The sequence below is a fragment of the Panthera leo genome, chromosome B3 (assembly GCF_018350215.1).
Source record: "Panthera leo isolate Ple1 chromosome B3, P.leo_Ple1_pat1.1, whole genome shotgun sequence".
NCBI lineage: Eukaryota > Metazoa > Chordata > Mammalia > Carnivora > Felidae > Panthera > Panthera leo.
Window position 1 is genome coordinate 110,783,543 of NC_056684.1, and position 8,144 is coordinate 110,791,686.

General features: G+C 51.4%; 1 long non-coding RNA gene across 1 annotated transcript; it reads left to right on the forward strand.

Annotated features, from left to right (window-relative positions):
- The first annotated feature begins 3,680 nt into the window (after window positions 1-3,680).
- LOC122222835 lies at window positions 3,681-7,627 on the forward strand. The gene is made up of 2 exons (XR_006203900.1): window positions 3,681-5,284; window positions 7,111-7,627. It is a non-coding gene; the product is annotated as an uncharacterized LOC122222835 (long non-coding RNA).
- The last annotated feature ends 517 nt before the right edge of the window (window positions 7,628-8,144 follow it).

Sequence of the window (8,144 nt, forward strand, 5' to 3'; positions counted from 1 at the left end):
AGGAACGAAGCCCCGAGTCCAAATTAGGGTTGTAGTCAAAGGGGGGAAATGGATGCTAGAGAGACAAACCACCACCGCTGTCTACAACGGTGGATTATTACTGGGATAGAAACCTGTGGTGGACACGGTTGGCATCCATTCCTCCCCTCCCCAACTGTGGCAGCCAATAGGCTTGTGTGAATTTGATCCCCTTCTGACCTCCAGGACCAGGCCCTGATTGGCCTAAGGCAATCATTTTAATCCATCCCTCTTTGGCAAGAACAGAAGCCTACACCAATCAAATGGCTTGCCCTGGCCTCATTGATTGATGCAGAATAGAGCATGTGGCCTACAAAAACCAGAGAGAAGCCCAGGACATTTGATTATAGAGGAAAAGCACCTCTCTCCTGTTAGGGATGGTAGCATGTGTGGCCTGGGACTCCTACAACCATTTTCCCACCTACAAGGAAGCCAGTCTCAGAAGCCAGTACACACAGACTCCCTGACTCACTAAGAAGCATGGCCAGAACCCTGATCACCCCTCTCCTGCAGTTTGCCTTGCTTCTGGGTTTTTCAGCTACGTGAACCAACCTGAGGTGGATTTACTCTTACTTGCAACCAAAAGCATCTTAACACATACAAAACTCTATTCATGAAAGTTCTTACCTGCTGCCTGAAGGGCACGGATCACCCTTGCCACATCCACCCAAAGAATAACCCCTAAGAGAGTTCCTCCTGGTCTATTGCCTCTCCTCATTTGATCCTTGACTCAACCTCATGAGGTGGGTGAGGCAGCCGTATTATCTGCGTTTTACAACTGTCGAAACAGGTCAGAGAGCTTAAGTGAATCACCCAAGGTTTCTGGCGATCAAGGAGTGGAGTCTGAACCTGAACCCAGACCTGCTGCCCAGGAGCTTCCATCCCCCCAGGTGTCTAAAGGAAGGTGGAGTGCGTGGTCTTGGGGATGGAGGCAGCACCGAAACGTGTGTGGGTTACCTCCGGGGCTGGATGACAGGGACCCCGAAGGCCGGCCCCCATCTTTTACCAGGACGAGCATGCTGACAGCAAGTGGCCGGGGCAGGCTGGCCTCGCTCTTCTACCCTGTCTCCTGCTCTGCCAAGTCTTCAGCATAGAGCGACGATCCCCACACCAAATGGGTGCCACCCCAGTGCAGAGTGAGGCTATGGTGAGTCAGTCTTTCTGGTAGCTCTGAAGACAGCCCGCCCCCTGCAGCCTGGCCCGGCCTGCCTAACCGGTTCCTGGACTGGACATCCTCTTTCACTTCCCGGCAACTCTGCTTTTCACCAGCTGGTGCAGGAGGTTCAGAGAACGAGGCCAGGTGGCCGATGCTCCCCTCCCACTGCTTGCATACGTCCAAGAACAGCCAGGCAGGCGGGGACACAGTGCTCATCGCTCGCCTGGCTTAATGGAAAACTTTCCCTGCCCTCTGCCCCTCCTGCATAAACACCGCTCCTGCAAAATAATCATAACGATGCATTTAAAAAAGACGACCTTTTTATTTTAGGATAGTTTTAGATGGACAGAAAAATCGCAAGGATAGTAGATCCCTATGTCCCTTAAGCCAGCTTCCCCCACTGTTGCCATCTTATGTGAATATGGAACATTTGTCGAAACTAATGAACCAATGTTGATACGTTACCATTAACTAAAGTCCATAGTTTATTTGAATAACTTAGTTTTTACCTAAATGCCCCTTTTCTGTCCCCAGATCCCATCCAGGACACCTCATTACATTCAGTCAACTCTCCTTAGGCTGCTCTTGGCTGTGACAGTTTCTCAGGCTTTCCTTGTTGTGGGTGGCCTTGACAGTTTGAGGAATACCGGTCAGGTATTTTGTAGATGGCCTCTCACTTGGAAATTGCATGAAAACATTCTCATGATTGGGGTAGGACTGTGCGTTTTGGGGGCAAGGCCACAGAGGCCAGGTGCCCTCTCATCACATCCTATCAAGGGTGCGTGTGGTCCACATAGCTTGTCCCGGGGGCTTTTACCCTTGAGACCTGGCTGAAAGCATGTGTCGGGCTATCGCACTGCAAGATTCCTCTTTCTTCCCCTTTCCAGACTGTGCCCTTTAGAAGGAAGTCCACGTGCACAGTACACATTTAAGGAGCGGAGAGCTATGCCCCACATCCTTGAAGGTAGGGTATCTACATAAGTTATTTGGAATTCTGTGGGAGGTTTGTCTTTTCTCCATTTATTTATTTTTCTACTCATTTGTTTATATTGGTATGGACTTGTGAATACTTATTTAATGCTTTGGGTTATGTTCCATACTATGTTGTTTATTTTATTCCTCAAATTATTCCAGCTTTGGCCATTAACTCTTTCAGTTGGTTCCTGTGTCCCTTTGACATCTCCACACTTCCTTACTTATAAAATAGCGTCATCATCATCATATCCTCATTCTGTCGTCCCTTCTCTTTCAAGAAGTATGGGCCTGTTGATAATCGTTGACACTGGGTGACGGGTGCATTGGGGTTCAGTATACTATGCTCTTCAATCTTTGGTCACATTACATTCTGTCCAGAATAAAAAGTACTGCACGCTGGTGATCTTGGATGTGAGACTTCGTGCCATCTGCTGTACCTGTGTATGGCTTGAGCTGATAGGACAAAGGTGGTGATAGAAGCCTAGGACTTCAGCTCCCGAGTCAGAGCAGGCTAGATGTCATAGTCTGCTCAAGGGGAGGGCCAGGGGGACCCCGGGACTGTAGGGGGCTCTGCCCCCGAGGCATGCGGACTAAGTGCCTGGCAGGAAGGTGGGGAGGGTCCTGCAAGTGCACCCCCAGAGGGGGATGACAATGGTATGATGGAATGGGTACCCAGGAGAGCTATGCTGTGCTCCCGGGAAGGCTGACGCTTTGCTGGCTCATCCACTCAAGTCCTCCCCTCCCTCTTGGGAGCAGTGGTGGCCATGGTCTGGATGCCAAGCTAGCCAGTGAATGTGGTGGAATGTGAAGGGTGATCCTGTCCCCGCAGAGTGGAGGCTCTGGCCCACCTTCCCTTCACCCAAAGCCTCTGCTGGGCTCTTGTGGGGAGGGAGGAAGGGGAGCACACCAGAGCTTGGGAAATGATGGCCTGGCCCTGTTCCTTGTCCCGCCACATGCCAACTTTCTCATCGAGGGCCCAGCTTCAGAACTCCTTTGGTATCCATGTGCTTGGGTCTGGTTTCTACCTCCTCTGAGCTTTCTGCAGGCAGGGCCCAGGCTTCATTAGCTGCCTGAGTCTCCCCAGTGCCTGGCACAGTGCTGGGCAGAGGATATGGGCTGCTCAAACACCTGTGGGTTGAACTCAGGTAGAGGCAACCCCAGAAGTGACCTAAAAGTGTGCAGAAATGAACGTACACTGGGAGGCTGGAGTCCCTTGGCATGTACTCATTTGTGTATTTGTAGTGTACCCAGTGACAGACCAGGCACTGTGATAGGGGTGCAGCGGCGAGCATTAAGACCAGTCCCTGGCCTCATGGGAGCCCCCAGTTGGAAATGCCTGCCTAAGTGTTCACGGCCCCGGACTCATTTCCTGCAGGGAAACCTAGTCAAGCTGTTTGAACCAGAGTTCCTCTAGCTGAAGTCTCCCGCTGGCTTTGTGGTAGGTATTTGCTGTGGACGTGACATTCCTTCTTTCAGCTGGCTGGCCTTGCCGTGGCCTTTGGCCTAAAGCCATCGGCCACTGTCCTTTAGCTCCAGATCTGCCCCTGCCACCTCCGAGCTGTTGATGGCACCGGGAGATAAGAAACAATGAAGCTCTCAAGCATGTGCATGGGAGCCACATTGCCAGCTGGACTCCTCCGGCCGGTGAGGAGGGAGGGCGTGGGCAGCAGCTCTGCACGCCCATTTGGTTATTTCTTGAACCAGACTTTGCACGGCTCATTGGGCCCTCGCAGGAGCCAGCTTATGGAGTATGTACCTTTCTCTACTGGCCTGCTATGGTAGCCGTCAGCTTTCTGGTTTTCTTGGCGGGAGGCTCAAACTCTTAACCATGTTCGGCACTGGGGTGGAAGGTTCTGGCACAGATTTCTCAACGTTGGATCCTTGATTCTTCCCCCTCCCCCGCCCACGGCCTTTAATTTACTGGGAAAAATTAATAGACACTGTGCTGGACAATTTTGCCCAGAGAAGGCTCTATAGGTATGAAAGGACCCCACTTCTGCCATGGACATCAGAGGAAAACAATCCTAAATGGGGCCTGGCAGTCAGAACAGGCCTGCTGGTGCAGCTGGCATCCAGCACAGGGCACAGGAGGGAGCCTGCCCAGCTGGTTGTGAACTGTCCAGGGCCACCTGTTCGGCTCTTTTCTAGACACGCCCATCCTGCTGGGTGTGTGTGTGTGTGCACAAGGTATACACGTGTCAGCCAGTGTGAGCGGGAGCCCGTGGGCCCTGGGGTCTAGTCGTCAGACCACGTGGAGCCAACAGGCTAGGCTGTGCCCGCCTCACCCCTCCAGGCAGCTCTGCTCATGGTGCCCCGGGAGGGAAGGCTGAAAAACAAGGGCTCAACCACTATCGTAACCAGGCCCTGGCAGGAAACATCCAGCAGTCACAAGATGGGCTTTTGCAGTATCTCTGGGCGTGGCATGGTGTGGGCCAGCAGGCACTGCAGAAATCCAAATTAAAACCAGAATGGAGAACGGGGAGAAGTAACCGGTATGGTAATGGTAAATGGTTCTGATCCAGCCAGCAAGGATATATTTCATTTCCCAAGTCCAGATTTTTTCCACAGGGAATAGATCTGTGGTGTTGCTAGAGTTCCATCAGAAGTCACCCCTTGGTATGCAACATGTATTTACTTCCTTTGAGGAATTTAAATTCCTTAAATTTAAGTAAGTAAATTTAAATTTACTTTCCTTTAAGGATTTTAATGCCCTGAAAGATAGAATTTATTCACTCCGTATTTCAACAAAACACAAACAGAAATGGTTGCACGGCCCAGGACCTGTGATGGCAGCCAGACCTAAGTATATCGGAGTACTCACCAAGCGCCGGGCACAGTTCAAGGACTTTCACACTTAGGCCTTTACGCCTCACAATGGCACTTTGTGCCACTGCTGTCTTCATGTTGTGCCTCAGGAAACCAGGGCAGTGTCACCCAGAGCCAATCCAGATGGGCAAGTTCAGAGCCTGTGGCCTAACCTAGCCAGTCAGGCGCTAGCCCTGAAGCTCCTCGGGCTTCCCGCCCCACCCTGACCCTGGTGAAGCAGTGACGACACTTAGCAGCTGGTGATGGTTTGCTGGGAGAGCCTCCAAAACTCAAGTGGGGGCCTGCCTGATGCCGTCACTCCGGTCCTGGGTACGGTTAAGCCTGCTTATCCAAACTTGTCCAGGAATAGGGTATTTGGCCAATTTGACTTCTACCTCAGGAATTAACTAGAAAATATTTTTGTTGTTGTTGTCTGTCCCCTTCCCAAGGACAGCCCGGCGCTGTACGAATTAGTCCGTGCCTTAGTAAAACCCCAAACGCTGAAGGACGTCTGTCTTTGCCTGTTCATGATCCACGCTTCAGGACCCTTCAGAAGGGGCCCAGGTCTCACCATGGGTTTTGGGTACGGCCGATGTAGAGGTTGGCAAACTCCCGCTCCCTACCCAGGTTTCCTCCTCAGCCTAGAGAAACTGTTTTGAACAAAGAAAGGCTCTAGTTTCGTGTTCCCGGAGGCTGTCCAGAACGGAGCCTGGCAAACAGTCCTGAGACACTGCCTTGCTCTGGCTGGCCTGTAGACCTGCCCGGCAACCAGAGAGGCGGCCACCAGCGTGTGGCATAAAAACGGGTGTGGCCCCGTGCCATCGCCTTTGCTCGGGGCTTCAAAAGTGGGTGGCTAGACAGCCCTCAGCCGGCCCTCAAGAGTGTAGAGCCCCAGTGGGACAAGGGCAACATCATCAAGGCAGTCCTGTCAGGTGGATGGCTCCCCAAACCCCTCTTCCTTCCCTCCGCTTTTCTCCCAAGTGCAGTCTTAAAAAGAGCCTGGCCTCACACCCACTTGGCTAATTCAGCTCGGCTGTGCCTCTTTCCTCAACAGCTTCTTTTTGTTCTCTGCGTTATTTTGCTTTTGGGAGTCAAACCTTGTAAGGACAGGGCACATCTGGGGGGGTGGGGAGACACCAAGATACCCACCCTCACGTACTCCAGGGGAGGCTGACCGCAGGAGATAACGACCGCCAGCACCTGAGTGCTCCTGTGGACCCGAGGTCAAGCACATCAGAAGCATTCTTTCATTTAACCCTCACGGCCACCTTGTGAGGGTAGCACTATTATTCTCCTCACTTCATGGATGAGGACACTGAGGCTGGGAGAAGGGACTCCCCGGAGACTACCAGCGACGGACAGAGCCAGGATTTTGAACTCAGGCAGTCTGCCTTCAGAACCCAAGCATAAAGTACTCTCTTATTAGAAACAGAATTCTGCTTTCTTCAGCCAGGGTCAGAGCTCCACTCCGATCATCTACTTAGTCTCGTTCTTCAAACCTCTCCCAGCTAAGATGATAACTCTGCGAGCTGAGGTAATTCTTTGCTAAACTCACAACTACTCTACATATGGGATTAGCATACCAAGAACTTTGAGGGAGCGCCTCGGTGGCTCAGTTGGTTGAGCGTCCGACTTTGGCTCAGGTCACGATCTCACGGTTTGTGAGTTTGAGCCCCATATCGGGTTCTCTGCTGTCAGCACAGAGCCCGCTTCAGATCCTCTGTCCCTCTCTCTGTACCCCTCCCCCATTCGCGTTCTCTCTCTCTCTCTCTCTCTCTCTCAAACATAAATGAAAACATTAAAAAAAAAAAATTTAAAAACTGGGCCATTTTAAAAAATAACCCTTGCATTCAGGGCAATCGTAAAGGTAGGAAAATATCAAGCTTACCATTGCAAAAGAACAAGGGGTGGCTTTCAACAGGACCCTCAGTGAAGCCACCTGCTGCAGTGACCAGGCAGGTCACCAGGTTCTCTGGCTTTGTGCGGGCCTGCCAGAGCACCATGACTCGCTGTGAAAGCAACCCGTGGTCAAACTTCGGTGTCCTGGGGGGGTACATACACTGGCTTCCTAGACAGACCAGAAGAAACTTGGCTGGGACTTTGGTTCATCCCCTGTAGCGAGCAGCTTGGGTCTCCTACCTTGCTTTCCTTTCCAGGCAGCTGCTCCCAGCGGCACCGGCTTTCCTCCACCACTTGCCAGTCTGCTCGGTATGTCAGTCAGTTGGATCAAATTTTCCCCGGAACCAGCTATCCGTTGTGGCCCTTTTCTTCCGACTGGTTTACTGAAATTTTGAGAAGCCTAAAACTCAACTTCTTTGAAAGCCAGGCTCTCAGGGACATCACCTATCGTCGTGCTGGCTCGACTGGTCTTTGTCCTGTTCCCCACCTCCTAGGAGCCCAGCTGCACATTCCCTCCATGTCAGGACCACGTTTTCCTTCACCTGCAGCTTGCTTCTAAGGCCCACCCTGACCAAGCTAGCTGTGTCTGAGATTTATAATTAAGGCCGGACATATAAAGAGATATGGTAAAGGGCAATAAGAAAGAGGAAGGCATCCTAACTTAGAGGGCTTACTACCCTCTTCGACCTTATCACTCGACTTCGTTCCCATTTTCTTATTCTTGTCTCTTTCCTATCTTAGAAAGGAGTGCCTTTAATAAATGGGATGTTGTTCTCCCAGTATCCTTGGTTTCCTAATTGCAATCATGGTTTTGGGGGCTTGGTTTGGTCATGTTCCAAACTGCCTGTTGTAGAAACACAGCCTACGTGTCAACTCCCATTAACTAAAAAGAGATACTCTGAGTTTGACATCTGGTTGACAGAAGCCCCAGCATTACCATTCTAAAGAGAGGGACAAATAGAAGAACTGATTTAACTTCACTCCCTCCCTTGGTCTAGGAACAGCGGTATTTCTTGTCAGCCAGACAGGAAAACCAAAGCTGAGCTGTGTTCTGGCCATAAACTCTCCTCCTTTCGAGGTCAAACGAGTTGAGGCCAGTGTTGGTCCCTAGGCCGAGTAGAGCTAACTCGGTGCTGTTGAAGCCTCCTTTACCACTAGTGCTTGGCAGCTCTGCTGCCTCCTCTTACTGTGGTGGAACTCTCTAGAAACCCAAAGGACCTAGAGAACACCAGTCACTTCTGAACTGGGCATTCATTACCAGGAGAAACCCAAACACACAGCTCTGGGCTAC